The sequence below is a fragment of the Perca flavescens genome, chromosome 3 (genome assembly GCF_004354835.1).
Source record: "Perca flavescens isolate YP-PL-M2 chromosome 3, PFLA_1.0, whole genome shotgun sequence".
NCBI lineage: Eukaryota > Metazoa > Chordata > Actinopteri > Perciformes > Percidae > Perca > Perca flavescens.
In genome coordinates this window covers 3,440,701-3,460,703 of record NC_041333.1, presented here as the reverse complement: position 1 = coordinate 3,460,703, position 20,003 = coordinate 3,440,701, and the positions used below count along the sequence as shown (strand labels likewise).

The following is a 20,003-nucleotide window of genomic DNA, read 5'->3' as shown; positions in this document are numbered from 1 at the left end:
TATGTTTATTGCAATTAATATTGTTATCACCATATTTAACACCATTATCGCATATTTTGCTCATTTCGCACAGCCCTCACATCTATGGAGTGATAACACTCTGCGTGCTCTTTCAGCACATGTCCTCACTGCTCCGTGTTTATTGCTAATATCCTCATTAGGACCAATGGAACGGCCGCCTAACATGTTTTCACAGCCGGTGTGTGACATCATCCCATTTCAAAAGCACCTCATAAACACATTGTGCTCGTCTGAGGCCGGGTCTGGGAAAGCTTATAGCCACCCCTCCACCCGGCCAGTCATTGTCTCTGGAGTGATAGTGATCTAAGAGTCCGTGAATGATAAAAGCAGCTGAAAAAAGTATACAATTCAGGAGATTATTAAATATTGTTTAGAACTAGATTTAAATAGCTCTGTAGTATCTGTTCTTTGTTAACTTCAGCATTCACTATTAATCAGGTCCAAGGTGTTCTCACTGGGTACCAGGCTGCACTGTGTCAAAAAATTAGATTAATTTTGCCATTAAAGATTTTCTGGAATGCCCAATAATCCTGGCTGCTATAATAAAAAAAAAAAAAAAAAATCCCCCTCAAACGGCAATGAAATATGAAACAAAGAAAAGCTTACAAAAAAAGTCAGTCTCTGGTCATCCAAAAGGTCTTAAGTCAGTACTGTTTTCCAACAGTAATGTCCTTTAAACCTCTAACCAAAGGCCACACAGCGTGCAGAACAAAAAAAGTGAAATATCTCTAAAACTGAGACTTTGATCTCCAAAGCGAGTGTTTGGCAAAGACATAATGTTTCCCCACCAAACTGTTTAATGGGGCTAAAAGAAAGGCATGTTATCATCATCCACTAGCACTTCAACAGCTTGTTGGCATGGTGAATTATTATGTGCACATGGTGCAAAACGGATGCTGATATCATTCGTCATTAATTATTGATCACTGATTGAAGCTTTAACTAGAATTTGATATTAAGTTTGTGAGTCATCATTTGCACTTCAGAATCCGCATTAGAAATGAAAAGCACAGCATTGAAAAGCTGCTGCTGCTGTGGGGGTTCTCACCCGTGAAAAGACTGATCAGAGATTGAAGCTTAATTTAAAATTTTCTGAATATTTTATTTCTGCACATTTTATTTTACAGTAAACGAGGAAAATCTGCCCATTTTATCATGCTGCGCAGAATCTTGATGCTATCAGACTTTTATTCAGTCCTTTTGTGTCAAAGGCTGGTGCTTTATATTATGACACTGATATGTCTCAGAGGAGAGTAGCAACAGTTCTTTTCCATACACATAAAATCATCCAGTCCAACTTTGGCCATGCACCCTGTATTCTCAGTTTGTACTATAGTTCCCCTCTCCGAGCCTTTGCCCTCTGAAATTAGATGTAATCCCTTTGAGTAGTGGTTGATCTGCTTATCGTTTGGCTACCCACAGAGCCAGTTTCTCCCCTAAAGAATCTATCATGTGACATCTGAATCTTTAACCCATCAAATGAGCTTAAGTTATACTGATGAAGCAAAGTTCCATGAGATCCCATGACTGCCAATAATCCAGAGTCCCCATTTCCCATTGGCTTTTTGGATTACAATATGTTTTCTTTGTACCATTTTTCTTTCGTACTATTAACACTAAAACAGCCCACATAGCCTTGGGTTTCTTTAGGAAAGCCACAACTAATCCCTCATTACCCCACATTCAGGCGTTTATTGAAATGTTTGCAAGCCTTGTATGTGGTCCTGCTGGATTAGTGGATTTGGCGTTTCACAGTTGAGAATTTCCAATGCGTCTGCAATACATGCATGTAAAACTCTTTTAGTAGCTCTTTGCAATGACCTGTGCATTCTCCCCTATGTCTCTGCCATCATGCTGATCTATGAAAACCAGGGCCCCTCACTGCAGTGGCAGTTAAAGACACTTTTGTTAGATACTGCAACTGTTTGTAGTTGAAGGGAATATAGTTGAGTGTGCTGATGTAATCTGTTAAAGGGAAGGAAAACATTGTATAGTTGTTGCTGAATGAGCCCTGGAAGGCCCCAGCCTCAGAGGAAACTGGGAACAGGGGGTTGGAGGATTAGTTTTTTTTTTTCTTTTTTCTCAGACTTTTTGGCTTTACCCCCTTCCCCCCCCCCCCCCCCCCCCCCACGTTTTTTCCTTGGCCTCAGTCACCCTTCAGAGAAGTATGACTGGCAGATGTAAGTTTCTGTTGTGTGTGTTTTTTAGGATTGAATGGAAGGACTTTACAATGGAAGGTCTCAGATCAGTTTGTGTTTCTGGACTCAAATCAGTACAACAGAACCGAGGACATCCACACAAAGATTCTCTTGTTTTAAATTATTCAATCCCAATTGTTCTTTAAGCTTTATTTTTTTAGTGGGAGATCAGCCAAACTGGAATTTTGCTAGCCTGGTCTTGGTGCACGGTGGTCTCTCCCAAAGTGTGCCTCCTCTATGGGCAACATCAATGCCCCAGGAAGACTTAGTGCCAATGGACGTTTTCATCCGGGTCATTTTCATTTGGTCCGAAACATTTGGAAAACTGAGCAAATTTCCTATGAATGAATAGGGCTCCGCTATGGGCAACACAATGCGGAAGCAGTGAATGTTGTATGCCGTTCTTATTCTACATTCATGGTAATGTCTCGGAGAATACTCAACAATACAACACTTGATCTATCTCAGGGAGTAGCTGTAGTGTTTTCATGAAGACCATTGTGTCATAAGGCACCATAGGGGTGCCATGTGCTACGTCTGTTTCTCCTGCACAGTTGCTCTCCTATTGATATGCTCAACTGGGTCACGTTTATCTTCTCTTCAAAACCACATCTGCTCTTCTGGAGCAGTTTCAATTTTAAATGCATCACTCAGTGCTGGAAACAGAGACATATACCAAATGAAAAAGAATGCTCCCTTTTTTTTAAAATAGCTGGCGAAAGAGTTTAAAGACCCTCTTCTGTCCTGTCACGCATGGAAGAACATCTCAAGCAAAATCTCTGTCTGCTGTTTATTTTCATTGGGTTGTTTATTTACTGTAGTTAATCTTGCATTACTTCTTCCTTTGTCTGGCTGGCTTAGAGCTGCACTGCCACTCGCACCAACTCATCCGCTATCCATGAAACCAGTGACCCCATGGCAGCCTCACTGTTTTCCTTTTGGCTCTTCTCCCATTTCAGAAAGGCACCAGAAACGTAAGACACAGCTTATCCTCCCTCCTACTAGACTTGAATTGCCTAGTAGCCCCATTATTAGTCATTAAACAGCCTACTGTCTTTGATCTGGTCAAGGTCTGTGTCCGTCCTGTCTATCTGCTCTGCTGCTTTCGTGACCTCTCCTGCATGCCGACACTGAAATATCACTGCAAGGGCTCTTGTCTCCAAATGAGGATACAGTACACCTCAGCTTCTACACTAACATGAGGCTTGAAATGTACTGACAGTTTTATATCAGGAATAGGCTCTTCAGAAGTACAAAGCAACCTTTTACATGCTCAGGCCATTTTTCATGTAACAGGTGCTGAGAGAATCTGTTCAAATTTCTGCCTCTGATATACAGTAAAGACCATATGACGATTTATCTGCAGTCAGTTTGGAAGCAAGGGCACATACCTGTGAGGAAAAAACACATGAGGGGCTTCGCTCTTTGGTGTGTTACAGTACACCCATGAAGAATGAAAAGGGCAAGAATGACTGTTGCTGTGGAAAATGTTTCTGAGCTGTAAAAATATGACTTATCAAAGAGGCTGCTGGAGACAAGTCACATCCTCTTTACTCACAAACCCACATTTTCACAAATCAAAGTCTGGTTTGCCCATGGAGAGTCTGCCACCTATGAGGAGTGACATTAATTATGAGCAAAATACCATACTGTCTCATTAAATAGCAGCAAGCTAGTGTTCCATCCCACGAATGCTGGACTATTTAGCCTTTAAGTCCTTTGGTATCCTTTCACATAAAGTGATCACAGTGCAGCTCGGTTGGTAAACCAAAAAAGATAAAACAGTTGTATATGATTTATAGCTATTACAGTAAACATTTACATGTTGTGGCTTACAGTTAGCTTTTGCTGCTGTTTAATACGGCCTCCTGTAGTTCACAACTGCGCTTCAGTTTTTCGTCCTACTTTTCTGTGCTTCCCTGACTGCCCATAACAACCATGCCATCTTCCTCTTTCCCCAGTCGGATAGACAAGGAAGAGAAACGGTGACCTTTGACTGGTGTTGTGTATGTTAGGTCAGGCAGACCTTACACGCTGTGACACATTCCGCTCCTTAAGATAAATCTTCCCTCAGGAATCAAACTTTGATTTATTCCTGCCATTGTCACAAGGGTCTAGAGTCAAAGCGCTCAAAAGAGAGTCACAGAGGTTAGTACCCAGGGTCTACCAGCAGGATATGATACATTAACCCATTCAACTCCCGTGTAATGTCCTCTAACACTGCTTTAATGGGCTAATTTGTTACTATTATGGGCATGGTTGAAAGACTAACATACATGACTATGAATAATTTGTTCAACTAAACAATAGCATTTGCAAGACACAAGAACGAATGTAGAACAATTAGTTTCTGAACCATAAACATAGGACAACTAGGTGATGACTAGGTTATTCTACAAATGGTAAGGTGCACATCAATGAAGCGTAAAATATACTTTTTGAATTTGAATTTGTGAATCATTTATAAATAGAATATTTACTCAAAAGAAAGACATGCATACTTATTGAATGTTCTACTGCTTATAGGTAATATTAAGCAATTGCACATTTTTCCTTACTAATGAGCACCACAGCGAATACTTTAGGTAAAAATTCAGTATTTGTGAGTCGACTGGAGGTAGAGCGCAGCATTGCGTGGCCGGGAATATATGCAAAACTCCACTGAGATCTAATTTATCTGCACCTGTTGGCACTAGGACCTAAGGAAATTAAATGTTCTGAACTGATGTTTTGATAAATTATCTTAGATCTAAGCCTAATGCAATATGAATCTTAGTCAATATATCATGTTTTTTGTGCGAAAAATTACTTTCCTCATAAATGGGAATGTTGAGTCATTCAAAGATTAATTGAGCTGTCAATTTACTTTGATAGCCTGTCAGCGATTTTCATACCACTGTTTTGTCTTATTTGCATGTCAAATGTCATGCATTCAGTCATATCAAAGTAGCAGTTGTTACTTCCGTGTTCAAAAAAAGATCTCTGGCTGAAGAATTTGAGTATCAGCATTATTGGAGTCTCCGGTATGCTCCTCTGGATCAAATGAGAGAGGAGTAAGAGAGATACTGGCATCAGCAGATGGATATCTTTGGGCTTCCAGCTGTACGTCTGATGATGAGGGATTCTCCAGAGTATGGTATTTACACAAGACTGATGATGATGATGATGATGATGAAGCTGTGCTGGCAACCGATTGGAACATTTGAGAATAACCATAGCACCATGATGACATATGTTTTGCTGGAACACTGTCCTACCATAACCAAACTAACAGCAACAGTTCACATTGGGTTTGTTGCATGTGTCTGCAGATAAGGAGATGATAGACAATGATGACCCCTTCACCTCTTCTGTGTTTTGTGTATGCTTTCAATTATAATAATGACGTTTCTCTGCTGTGTTTCTGAGGTCACTTTAGCTCAGTTCAGTTTGTTCGGTTTGTTCTAGCATTTTCATCACTCCTAGAACAAGTATAGCCACAAACTGAGACGAAATGAAACACAGAGGACGGCTGGAAATGGGCTTTCAGCATAGCCAATGAAGCATTGACTTCCAACATTTAAATGACAGAGTGTAAATGCTGCAGAATTGTAGCGTAACGTATTAAAGCATTAGACAAAATGTTGTCTTATGGCTTCACTTGCTTGTTAATAAGCGGGTTACTGCTTGTGGCTTATTTGAAGACCATTTGCTGGTCTGAGATGCTCTGTAATATCATACCTCAGAACATCAGAGCAGCCTTTAATTACAAAGTCAGAACAACATTTACTCGGATCATGGAATAACACAAAAGACTCTAGGGAGAGGTTAGGTGCCAATTTATCTGACATTACCCTGCCTTTTTCCTGTGCCATAATTCACTTGTGTGCCTCTACATCGTGGTTATTGATGAAGGCAGAAGAAGCTCATACTATGCCTCCCTGACACAAGTGGCGGGTGGCTGGGTAATAGATGAAAGACGGAATGGAAGGTTGCCGGGCCAAAGGTCAGGGAAGGCAGCTGGACATTTGGCTGACCTGTGACCGAGGACCTCACGTTAGCCAGAACTTTCTGCTTGATTTGATTAGATTAGGTATGCTTTGTACCCCTTTCTGTGTAAATCACACACACAGAAACGTAAACTTTCACAAACATGTTCCAGGATTGTGTGTATGCTGTTGGTGCGTCAGGTTTGACACTTGAGACCTCTCAAGACTGGAAAATCAGCCAGTTAGAGTCTTCTGAATTTTGTCATTTCACTGGAATGCCAAACAAACAGCAGTGCAAAAAACAATATAGAGCTAACATCTTGCCAACTACTTCAGCACATTTTGGAATTATTTTAGCTTGAATCCCTTTTGGTGAAACCAAGACAAGAATGAAATGAGAAAACCAAACTCTGGGAGAATAAGAGTTTTTAGAACATTTTTCACTGTAGGTGGTTTGTACAGTGCAATTTTATCATTTTCACTGTTTACTTCAGTGTCACAGAGCCTGTATCTCAGGATGCATTGCATAGAGAGCAAGAAAACACCCAGGACAGGTTTCCTATTAATCATCATGCAGCATGTCATACTGAGCTGATTAAGGTCTTGGCTCTGACAAGCGGATTATTCATTTTAGTTCTTTTTTTTTCAAATTCAGTTCCTTAAAGAAGAACTAAGAAGAGATTCCCTTTCCATGTGTTTAGTAAGAAGAGATCCATTCTCCATGTGTTTAAGTTTTTTGTCATTTTTGTTTTTTCTCTCAAGTGGTGGATATATCATGTTGGAAGAAACCCTTCCCTTATTTTCAGTGAAAACCAGATAAAGCTCTTATCAGAGTATATATTGGCATAGTAAGGCGTAATAAAAAAGAGATACACATCTGTTAGGTGTGGCCTCTGCATGCCTTCATTAGCATCTGCTGCTCCTATCATACCCTGTCTTCCTTTATGGCAGGTTTATTGAAAATATCCTCATTTATTTGGGGAATTGCAGTCCCAGTCAGTGTTTGTAGCCAAGGATCAGTCTGGTAAGGCCCCCTAGCCCAACTCTACCTGCCCTTGTTGCAGGTCATTGTTGTTCTTTTGGGCCATCCTGACTGCTCCCCATGGTTACAGACTGGCTCTGAGGCTACGTAGGCTATGTAGGCCTTAGGAATGGGCCCAGACTCTCTTACCTTGCACGGCAGCTGGATTCTCACGATATCACAACATATCACACAAATATTAATCTTGTCAGGCTTCAAGTAATGTGTTTGTGTCTGAACTACCAACTTACCGAACCAATCAGCATCCGGTGAGGAGCTACTGGCAGCTACAGGTGTGGTTTGGATGTGTGTGACGGCCTCAACTGTTCGTTCAACACAACAATATCGAACATGATAGACAGATTGTTCATTCAATCACTAGCCAGGTATTGTTTTAAGGTGCCTGACTTTCCAATGACTGCTTCTCAGATGGTTCTGTGTAACAAACCATCTGGCGCACTAAGTTAGAGACTCTCATGTTTAAGCCTCTTCAACCTTCTGGTCTTTACCGGTCTTTAAGTCATTCTCAGCCGTCATCTGGCCCCTAACCTGGGACCAATTGGTTTTGGAGGACCCTACCAGAAGCTATTTTCTGCAACAAAACCACAATTTGAGGGAGAACAAAATATAATGAAAAATATGCAAAACCCTTTATGTAAATGTATTTTGTATTTTATACATTCATGCCTTAACAAAAAAAGAGTGTATAATCTGATGACATCGATGGGGCTTTTTTCCTCGAGATCAAGCAGCAGGGATCACATTAAAGGATCAGTTCGCGCAAATCCAAAAAAAGACATTTGTAGGAAGCTGTGGGGGAAGTTTGGATTTTAGTTTTGTGATATCTGCCGTTATGACTCCTACCACCCCAACAGTTTGTGGTGTTTACAGTACTCAGGATAGTCCGTTTTTTTCTGATTATTTTACATTGAATAGAAAGATGTAAAATAAAACTGCTGATACCACTAATGGTGAATGGTAAAATATGATGTGTTTCCGTGATTTTGGTGAATTAACCCTTTAACCTTGTGCTCTAGTAATTCTTAAATCTAACAACAGACACATATACACGTTTAAAACTCTGATTTGAAATACATGTAGACTTTCATCACTAAGCCTCTGTCCCCCAAACGCTCACAGAAGGCATTCTCTTGCACAGCTGGACAAGCAATTAATACTGAAGCACATGTCCAGACACTTGATGATAACAAACCCCATCCTATGTAAGTCTCATTGCTCAGCAAAAAGCAGGAAATGTAATCACTGAACAGACTCAGGCTTGTGGATAAGTGTACTGTGTGAGGTAAATCTGAGGTGTGTATGAGTATACCATGGGGATCGTCAGGGGGAAGTCCTGGCCAAATCCAGCCCAAACAGGTTTTTATCTTTCAAATAGATGGAATATGTTTGATCCAGACTTGTGTGTGTTCCTTTTAGGAGCTTGCGTGAGTGTAATCCTTCGCAGGATATGTTTACTGTGGAAGTCCCTTTTGCTCTGAGAAACAACTGAAGTGCTCACTGACTACCTTATGTATACTTCGAAGGGATTGTTTGAAATGAATCACATGAAGGAGGGGACTGGACATGTATACAAGATAAAATATAATTACTCTGTCACCTAAATATTTTGCTGAAAACTAAATAAATATCCTTGCGAGGAAATGAAACCTGCTTTGCTTTCAAAAGAATGTGTGTGTGAAAAAAGACTGAATCAGAGCGAACATCTCAGATGGTAAACATACAAATATCACATAGTAACCATATTGAATACGTCAAAACAGGCTCCAACATAACAGAGTGTTCCAGTTTGGGAGGTGACGCAGTTTTACATGTGGAAGTATGGAAAATCTCATTATCATATTTTCCAGCAAGTTTAAAAAAAAACAAAAAAACAGATGAAAGGTGTTATGATGACAGAGCGCCAGTATCTCTATCCATCTCCATGTGACAGAGCCAGAGTTTTTATGCGAAGAACAGCTGTTGTTTGTTGTTGGCAGGGAACCTTTTTTAGAAAATTCCACATATTGTGTGAGCCTGCACCCATCAGTCTATCTGTACACAATCCTCTGTCCGCTCACGATGAAACTGTGTTGAGTCGCAATTATGTGACTTACTTGAAACAAAAGAGAGACATCCAAACAGACACTCAGTTCTCCGGACCGCCTCCATTGCCCGAGCGTGTTATGTGTCCAACACACGTCTGAACCAGAGATGACTTCCTTGAGGACTGGGCTTACAGTTAAACAGACTTTACTGGAGAAACCGCGTGCACGCCAGAACCCTGCCTTGGCAGTCTTCATTTATTTGCAATGTATATCAGTCAGTGACAGGGTGTGTTTATGTGTATGGTTCCAGTAGGCCTCCATGACACCGATGCCCTGACTCACCCCCACCACCCCCTCCTCCCCCTTGCCTCGACAGCAACATTAGAGAGTCATTGAGTTTTCGTCTCTCAGGAATGATTACATTACTACAGAGTAGTAAAGCTGTGGCTGTTGCAGGTGGGTTGTAATCCCCCTCTTCTAATCAGAAGGCTTATAGTAATATGTTTGAACGCCTATATGGATGATGAAAGTCCATCACTGTCATAGAACTCTTTAGGCTATCAATATCCATCATGAAACCTAAAAAATATGCTAGGGGTTCGTTACATGAAACTTTTGTATTGGGTTTGGACTTTAAGGACAGTCAACTGAAATGATAATAATAAAGCAACAGAACATTAAGGTCTTTAAACATGCTCTTAACCCTTCAACTATGTAAATAAATAGCCTTTATTTCAGTGAAAAACAAGATCAAGCCTTCGACAGGGTTACATTGAAGCTCTGAGTCTCCTTGGAGAACGGCTGATAGGTTGACTGATTTCTTTACCAAGTCAACATTGAATGAAATGCTGGTGCCACATGGCAGCACAGTTATGGTCCAGTTTAATTGTCTCCAAGCCACAGCACGGCAAGCAAGTCTGTCATCTTTACCATTATGGGGAGCAGCCACTGCCTGGGGTGAGAAAACTGAGTAATGATGTGAACTGTCAGTAGTATAAAGGTGGTGGGTTCGCGCGTGCATGTGTGACGTCATCACACGCACGCGCAAACCCACCCTGTAATCTGGTCATATGAGCGTGCATGTAACGTCGCGGGTGCCCGTTGGTACTCGCGGTCGCCATCTAGTGGCCGAATGTGGTACTGCATCTAATCGTTGCTGGTACTCGCGGGCGCCATCTAGTGACCGAATATGGTAGTGCATCTAATCGTCGAAGTTGCGCGCGCATACCGCGAACGTAATGACGTCGCGGTCGAACGTCGTCACACCGCGATCGCCATCTAGCGGCCGAATATGGGAGCGCATCTCGCGAACGTGGTGACGTATGTAGTGTGGGCGGCCGCTTCACCACTACAGGGGTCTGGTGCACTTGAGCGGAGGCGGATTCTCACAGACGTAGCTATACACGACGGAGGACATTCATAGTGCGTGTAGCACCCTTTTTACCACGTTGCGTTTTTCCGCAACAAAAGGTCATCTGGAGTTTGTCTTATGTTTTGGTGAAAAACAACTAGGGATCGTTTCTCAGCAGTGCCCTCTTTAGCCTTTTGTTTACTGCTATTTAGCTCTTTTAGATGTTTTTTTAGCTAGTCTGGTAACTAGCTTGTTTCCACGTTTTTTTCCACATCAAAAAGCCCTCTGGTGTTTCACTTTTTAATTCTTTTTTCATCGCTACCTACAAGTGGTAAGTAAAGCTTGTGTTTAAGAATGTTCAAAGCTATTTAATTCATTCAGTCATTCATGAATTAGCTAAAACTTTGATCGTGTGTTCGTAATGCTGGTGGGTTGTACCACATGACGATAAAAAAAAAAAAAAAAAAAAGAAAAGTTGTGTTAGACCAGTAGCTAGCTTGTAAATGTGGGGTCTTTTGTTGTGAGTGTTAAATCGTCATAAAGGGGTTTGGTTTGTGGTGTTTAAAACCCTTGTTTCAAGACGGGTCTGCTCACTTTTTACCTGCATTTTGTAGCTACGTGGCTAGCTAAAACTTTCCCTCGTTTTTCTCAACAAAGTCCTCTGAAGAAAGAGGATTCGGTTCTACAGCAATGGCTGCATTTGGTGAGTATATTTAAAAAAAAAAAAAGAAGCTTATTGTAAGGTATTTAATTCATTCAGACATTTGTGACTAAAAACGTTTTTTTTTTTTTTGTGTGTTATAATGTAGTTTGCATCATTAGGTGATCGTGCAAAGAGCTGGGATAACGTGGCTGTGTTAGTTGACGAAACTATTAAACCACAAGGTAAAAAACTTATAAATATATTATACACTACAGCATTAATTGATTTAGTACTGTGTTTTCATTCATTTTGTTTTTGTTTTTTTAAAAAAGCTCCGTGTAGCCCATTCCTACAGACCCCAACACGCCAGAACATTAAACCAAAGGCCACTCTAATAAGGAATAAGAACACAGCAAACAGGTATTTACGGTTTATTTATCTCTTTCAGTATGTAATATTTATTACTGTTTAATTTATCACTGTGTTTGTAGCCATCTAATATATATATATATATATATTTTTCTTTGTCTAGACAATCAGCCCCTGAACAAAGGATCCCAAGGGCGAGGGCTACTCTCTCCCATGTGGCTGAAATCAATCCTGTTGAAAGACCATGTGCTTCGATGCCCCTCTCTGTGAAAGCTGCTACGCCTAACGTTCGCCATCGTAAGCCTAAGAAGCAATTTATTGAGGTGAGTTTAAAAGGAAAGCAGTAAAATAGCGTGTTGTATTTAAAAAAAAAAAAAAAAAAGATTTTTTTTCTAATCTAATGCTAATTCCAGCCTGTGAAGCCATACACGACCGGTCTCCCGCCCAAAAGTAGCAGCCCTTCCTTTGTTCCGGTCTCGTCTTACCCGACCACTGTATCTTATGATAGTAACACAGCAGCTGAGGTGAGAAAACCTTTTGTAGCTAACAGAATATATTTACATAGTGTTGTAAAAGCTTTTTAAATAAAATGTATATATTTTTAAAAAGGCTTTTTTCCTTTGTTTTAGCAACTAAAGGCGACGGAAGACTTAGTTACATTGTATTTGACGCCTGAGGACGATTTCACACAGTCACCCCCATGGAGCAGATACATTATGTCCACACAAGCCTAAGAAGAGATCTAGGAAGAGATCTATTGAGGTGAGTTTAAAAAGGAAAGCAGTAAAATAGCGTGTTGTATTTAAAAAAAAAAAAAAAAAAAAAAATCTAATCTAATGCTAATTCCAGCCTGTGAAGCCATACACGACCGGTCTCCGCCCAAAAGAAGAAGCCCTTCCTTTGTTCCAGACACGCCTTACCCAGACACTGTATCGGGTGTTCCTAACACCACTGCAGAGGTGAGAAAGCATTTGTAGCTAGCAGAATATATTTACATTGTGTTATAAAAGATTTTTAAATAAAATGTATATATTGTTAAAAAGGCTTTTTCCTTTGTTTTAGCAGCTAACGGCACATAAAGACTTGAGTCCTTGCATCGGTCGTCGTCTAGTACACCAACGCCCTACCAGCCACCAAGTGTCTCCATTGAGAGGGAACAAAAGGATTCCCCTTTACAAAAGGCACCTGAAGAGTCCTTGCATTGGTCGTCGTCTAGTACACCAACGCCCTACCAGCCACCAAGTGTCACCATTGAGAGGGAACAAAAGACATCTGATGAGGTGTGTGTGCTTGTGTGTGTGTGTGTGCTTGTGTGTGCTTGTGTGTGTGTGTGTGTGTGTGCTTGTGTGTGTCTTTATTTAACCAAAAATATTTTGTTATACCTCTAGACAATCCATGCCATAGAAGTAGGTAAGTATCCGAAGACACCGGACTAACAGCGACAGCCCCTACATCACGCCAAACAAATCGTGAAGCTACAGGCGAAGGGTCTGAAGACACAGAGCTAACAGCACCCGTCCCTACATCACGTCAGACAAATCGGGGAGCTACGGGAGAAGAGTCTGAAGACACTGGACCAACAGCAACACAGCTTACACCCCACCAACTGTGTCAGGCTGCTTTGCAGGAGGACCCTGAATATAATGTAGGTGAATACCTCTTTAACTGTATCTATAGCACCGAGGAAGGCACCGATTATGTCAGCTGTATACCACACACCTCTGTTATAACTGTGGTAGATAAAAAGTGTAACAGTGCTAATACCGCCATAACCACTCCTGTAAATGTATTAGAGGTTAACGTTCCATTCCTTGATAAGCAAACAGTACCTAATTATATTACTAACAATCGGTTTGAACAAGGTGGGGCACTAGGAGGTCCTGAGCAGTTAACATTACTTCAGAGTGCAGAGTTTTTGAGTATTGTGTTAACACATCCCTCAACAACCTGCAGTCGCTGACCCTTATAAACAAATACAATCAGAATTAGCGAATTACGAAAACAAAACAATGGTCTTATGAATAAATTAGATGTCTTGCAAACAGCTAACACACAATTGACCGGTTTGGTCACAGACTTTGAGCTGCGCTAGCCATTCAGGCCAGTGCTAACACGCATTTGGTTGATATGGTCACAGGCTTTGGCACAGCTATTGCCTCTCATGTCAGCTCTCTCAATTCAATGCTTGATCCTATGATAGTATGCCTTAAAAACACAATGAATATGACCCCGCAGTAAAAAGTGTTAAAACAGTCTATAGTTTGTGCAAAATAAAAAAAAAAAGAAATAAAAAAAAAAAAAAATGTCATCCCCACCAAAAAAACAAAAAATCTGAACCCCTAGGGGAGTGTGATGCTCGTATTGATGAGGAACTAGAATGGCCGTGCAAGGACGATTACACAAGAGCAGTAAACAATCCTCAGGATTTTGCACGATTGTGTGCAATGCATGCAAAAATATTCAAGCATGGGCCCGATCTATGCCTCGCGCTAGACCTAGTGAAAGCAACAGTGAGAAAACACACACATCAGATAGACCTGCTCCTGCGCGGTTGTCACATAATGGTCCTTCAAGCGTATATTCCAGCAATACACAGGCCAATACAGACTCTATACAATCATCAAATACAGACCCCACAGGCATAGATCAGAGTAATAAGAGACCATCATGTTTTCCAGTGTTCAGCCCTCAAAAACGATCTTGTACAGATGAGCAGACTGGTCCCCAACCGTCCTGGCGCTTATAGACCCCTCCATCACCCTCAGAAAATCCTCAGGGTAGTGTGCAGTGTGGTGCGGGGCGGGTTTCTAAGGTAACATCTGAAATAGCATCCAGACAGATACCCCTTTTTAATGCTGCTGAATTTCGTCAAGATGTTGACTTGCGAAATATTGATTTGACGGATATTGGTAGTGTTCCTGAAAGGGTGTATAGCACCCTAACAGGTTTAATAGAGAGGGCGTTGGGTAATGCAACACAGGACAGTGTTTTAAATGTTGAGTTAAGGGGTCCCGCCGTAGATGTCCCTATCCAAACAATGTTGAATTCAAGCGATGGCTATAACACAGACACATTTCTGGAGCAAGTAGCACAGGCGATGCAGAGTAACGATAATTCACTGACCGAAGACTCTTTAGAATTAATTGTGACAATAGCGCGCAATATGTCGGGAGGGAATGGTGGGGGACGTCGAAAACTAGGAAGCATTGGTTACGATCAAATATTGTCAGAAAAAGGTAATGCTTTGTATAATCCCAAGAATAACGCTGGTAACGACAATCTCTGCTTTTCTCTCTGCCTGGCACATTATGTAAACAGCAGATTGTCGCATGATGAGAAGATGAATTATGCCAAGCAGCTGCATAGTGATTTGGGTTTTGACTACACACATAAAGTTTCGTTCTCTGATGTTGACAGATTTCAGAAACATTTGAAAATGAAAATTGTGATATTCCATCATGTAGCTGGATGTAAAAAACCCACAATCTTCAAAGCATACGACAAACCCGATGTGAAAACAGCGTGGTTGTATTTGCATAACGAGCATTATTATCTCATCGTAAATAAAAGCGGCTTTTTTTTTGGGGCGTCTTACGTTTGCGAGGGGTGTTACAAGACCTACCAGAACCCTCTGGGGCACCGTTGTAGTTGGGATTGTAATGTGTGTTACACTGCTTGTATACCTGACAAGACCATTAAATGCAGAGACTGTAGACGCATATGCAAATCGCAACAGTGTTTTGAAAACCATAAAAAACCCGATGGGAAACACGGGCTTATACCGTGCAATACAAACAAATATTGCGAGTCCTGTCACGCAACATATCGTGTGTCGAAAAATCCACACAGCTGTAAAAAACCTAAATGCCTACATTGTAGAGAGCCTTTAGGTGCTACTAAGCACTCTTGCTATATACAACCCGTGAACGCAAAGAAAGTAGTGATAAGTATCTCTTTTACGATTTCGAAACACGTTATCAATGTGGTCGTCATGAAGCTAATTTTGTATGCATTATGGATATGGACGGGCAAAAAAAACTGCTACGAAACAACAAATTGCGTCGCATCATTCATTCAGAACTACAGACAGGAGAAATACAAAGGCTATACTTTTATAGCACACAATGCTTCAGGTTTTGACAGTTATATAGTTTTAGAGTATCTGGTGAGTCAGAAACTTTGTCCAACTATTACTATCTTGTGGTTCAAGGGTGCTTCTGATGATCGATTCTACTTTCAATCAGCGTTGGATCGATTCGTTCAGTTTTATCCCTATGGCTCTGTCTAAAACTCCGGCAGCAATGGGGTTCTCAGATCTTCTCAAAGGATTCTTCCCCATGAATTTAACAAGCGAGAGAATGAGAATTATATTGGACCGTATCCTGCACCAGCTCTATATGGTTATGATGCTATGAGTGACACCTCTAAGAAAAACGTTCATGGAGTGGTGCGACACGGTCCATGACACACCTTTTGACTTTCGAAAAGAGATGCACAGCTATTGTGTTAACGATGTAACGGTTTTGATTAAAGCATGCAAAATATACAGAGGCCTTCCACGAGTGCACAGGCCTAGACCCGTTTGCATACGCTACATTGGCTTCCTCGTGTATGGGTGTATTTAAACGCTGTTCCTTCCCAAAGACACTGTTGCTCTGACATGAAGGCGCCTACATTAGGCAAAACAAGACATGTTCTGATGTTTCAATACAGTGGCTTGAGTATGTTGCAGACAGAGGGCCTTGACATACAACATGCTCTGAACAGAGGTGAAAAGTCATTCGGTCAGTTCTTTGTAGATGGCTATTGTGAAGACACGCACGCGTGTTATGAATTTAATGGCTGCTTCTTTCACGGCTGTGATAAGTGCTATCAGGTGAAGTCAATCCTCTCGCCAAAAACAAAAAAAAAAACACAGGGTGAGCTGCGCTCGGAGTTCCATAACAGAGTGGCTGTTCTAAAAAATAAGCATCAGCTGAAAGTTGTGGTGATGTGGGAATGTGATTGGAGACAGGCTGTGGACACTAACCCTGGCGTTAAGGAGTTCATGTTAACATATGAAAAACCAGGGCGTCTCAATCCGAGAATCCCTCTTTGGAGGCCGCACAAATGCAATGAAGCTGTACCACAAGGTAGAAAATGATGAAAAGATCAGATACTATGATTTCACAAGTTTAAACCCAACTGTTCAGTCCAAAAAGAGATTATCCAATAGGACACCCCAAATAATACACAAGGATTTTGATGACATAAACGCATACTTTGGCATTGTGAAATGTACAGTAGCACCCCAGAGGCCTGTATCACCCTGTGTTGCCCTACCACTGTAACGGTAAACTGATGTTCCTATGTGCTCGTGTGCTGTTCAGATGAATCAAACAACACCTTGCACACATAGCGATCAAGAGCGGTTGTTGTCTGGCGTTTGGGTGACGTTTGAATTACAGAAAGCCGTGAAAGGGTTTAAAGATTGTTTCCATTGCTGAAGTTTGGCATTTATGCCAAACTTCAGCAATAAACAATCTTGTGATTCTTGTGATTCATCTGAACAGCACACGGCAGCACATAGGGGAACATCGGTTTACCGTTACAGTGGTAGGGCAACACAGGGTGATACAGGCCTCTGGGGGTGCTACTGTACATTTCACAATGCCAAAGTATGCGTTTATGTCATCAAAATCCTTGTGTATTATTTGGGGTGTCCTATTGGATAATCTCTTTTGGACTGAAACAGTTGGGTACAAACTTGTGAAATCATAGTATCTGATCTTTTCATCATTTTCTACCTTGTGGTACAGCTTCATTGCATTTGTGCGGCCTCCAAAGAGGGATTCGTGGATTGAGACGCCTGGTTTTCATATGTTAACATGAACTCCTTAACGCCAGGGTTAGTGTCCACAGCCTGTCTCCAATCACATTCCCACATCACCACAACTTTCAGCTGATGCTTATTTTTAGAACAGCCACTCTGTTATGGAACTCCCGAGCGCAGCTCACCCTGTGTTTTTTTTTTGTTTTTTGGCGAGAGGATTGACTTCACCTGGCATGATAGCACTTATCACAGCCGTGAAAGAAGCAGCCATTAAATTCATAACACGCAGCGTGTCTTCACAATAGCCATCTACAAAGAACTGACCGAATGACTTTTCACCTCTGTTCAGAGCATGTTGTATGTCAAGGCCCTCTCTGTCTGCAACATACTCAAGCCACTGTATTGAAACATCAGAACATGTCTTGTTTTGCCTAATGGTAGAGCCTTCGTATGTCAGAGCAACAGTGTCTTTGGGAAGGAACAGCGTTTTAAATACACCCATACGAGGAAGCCAATGTAGCGTAATGTAAACGGGTCGAGGCCTGTGCACCGTGGGAAGGCCTCTGTATATTTTGCATGCTTTAATCAAAACCATTACATCGTTAACACAATAGCTGTGCATCTCTTTTCGAAAGTCAAAAGGTGTGTCAAGGACCGCATCGCACCACCCATGAACGTTTTCTTAGAGGTGTCACTCATAGCATCATAACCATATAGAGCTGGTGCAGGATACGGTCCAATATAATTCTCATTCTCTCGCTTTGTTAAATTCATGGGGAAGAATCCTTTGAGAAGATCTGAGAACCCCATTGCTGCCGGAGTTTTTAGACAGAGCCATAGGGATAAAACTGAACGAATCGATCCAACGCTGATTGAAAGTAGAATCGATCATCAGAAGCACCTTGAACCGCTGTAGATAGTAATAGTTGGACAAAGTTTCTGACTCACCAGATACTCTAAAACTATATAACTGTCAAAACCTGAAGCATTGTGTGCTATAAAAGTATAGCCTTTGTATTTCTCCTGTCTGTAGTTCTGAATGAATGATGCGACGAATTTGTTGTTTCGTAGCAGTTTTTTTTTGCCCGTCCATATCCATAATGCATACAAAATTAGCTTCATGATTCACCACATTGATAACGTGTTTCAAATCGTAAAGAGATACTTATCACTACTTTTTTGCGTTTCACGGGTTGTATATAGCAAGAGTGCTAGTAGCACCTAAAGGCTCTCTACAATGTAGGCATTTAGGTTTTTACAGCTGTGTGGATTTTTCGACACGATATGTTGCGTGGACAGGACTCGTAATATTTGTTTGTATTACACGGTATAAGCCCGTGTTTCCCATCGGGTTTTTATGGTTTTCAAAACACTGTTGCGATTTGCATATGCGCTCACAGTCTCTGCATTTAATGGTCTTGTCAGGTATACAAGCAGTGTAAACACACATTACAATCCCAACTACAACGGTGCCCCAGAGGGTTCTGGTAGGTCTTGTAACACCGCAAACGTAAGGCAGCCCCAAAAAAAGCCGATTTTATTTACGATGAGATAATAATGCTCTCGGTTATGCAAATACAACCGCTTGTTTTCACATCGGGTTTGTCGCGGCGCTTTGAAGATTGTGGGTTTTTACATCCAGCTACATGATGGAATATCACAATTTTCATTTTCAAATGTTTCTGAAATCTGTCAACATCAGAGAACTAAAACTTTATATGTGTAGTCAAAACCCAAATCATCATGCAGCTGCTTGGCATAATTCATCTTCTTCATCATGCGACAATCTGCTGTTTACATAATGTGCCAGGCAGAGAGAAAAGCAGAGATTGTCGTTACCAGCGTTATTCTTGGGATTATACAAAGCATTACCTTTTTCTGACAATATTTGATCGTAACCAATGCTTCCTAGTTTTCGACGCCCCCACCATTCCCTCCCGACATATTATGCCGCTATTGTCACAATTAATTCTAAAGAGTCTTCGTCAGTGAATTATCGTTATCTGCATCGCCTGTGCTACTTGCTCCAGAAATGTGTCTGTGTTATAGCCATCGCTTGAATTCAACATTGTTTGGATAGGGACATCTACGGCGGACCCTTAACTCAACATTTAAAACACTGTCCTGTGTTGCATTACCCAACGCCCTCTCTATTAAACCTGTTAGGGTGCTATACACCCTTTCAGGAACACTACCAATATCCGCTAAATCAATATTTCGCAAGTCAACATCTTGACGAAATTCAGCAGCATTAAAAAGGGGTATCTGTCTGGATGCTATTTCAGATGTTACCTTAGAAACCCGCCCGCACCACACTGCACACTACCCTGGAGGATTGAGGGTGATGGAGGGGGTCTATAAGCGCTTTGTGGGCGATTGGGGACCAGTCTGCTCATCTGTACAAGATCGGTTTTGAGGGCTGAACACTCGAAAACATGATGGTCTCTTATTACTCTGATCTATGCCTGTGGGGTCTGTATTTGATGATTGTATAGAGTCTGTATTGTACCGTGTATTGCTGGAATATACGCTTGAAGGACCATTATGTGACAAATGCGCAGGAGCAGGTCTATCT

At 41.3% G+C, this 20,003-nt stretch overlaps 1 protein-coding gene and 2 long non-coding RNA genes across 3 annotated transcripts in view; all 3 read left to right on the top strand.

Moving 5' to 3' along the window:
• LOC114551763 (protocadherin-16) overlaps window positions 1-20,003 on the top strand; it is a 114,392-nt gene that overhangs the window by 43,493 nt on the left and 50,896 nt on the right. The gene's annotated exons all lie outside the window — the stretch shown is intronic.
• Window positions 11,269-11,805, top strand: LOC114551781 (uncharacterized). Its single transcript, XR_003692013.1, has 4 exons — window positions 11,269-11,307; window positions 11,414-11,489; window positions 11,580-11,667; window positions 11,780-11,805. It is a non-coding gene; the product is annotated as an uncharacterized LOC114551781 (long non-coding RNA).
• LOC114551792 (uncharacterized) lies at window positions 11,842-12,328 on the top strand. The gene is made up of 3 exons (XR_003692024.1): window positions 11,842-11,939; window positions 12,030-12,140; window positions 12,246-12,328. It is a non-coding gene; the product is annotated as an uncharacterized LOC114551792 (long non-coding RNA).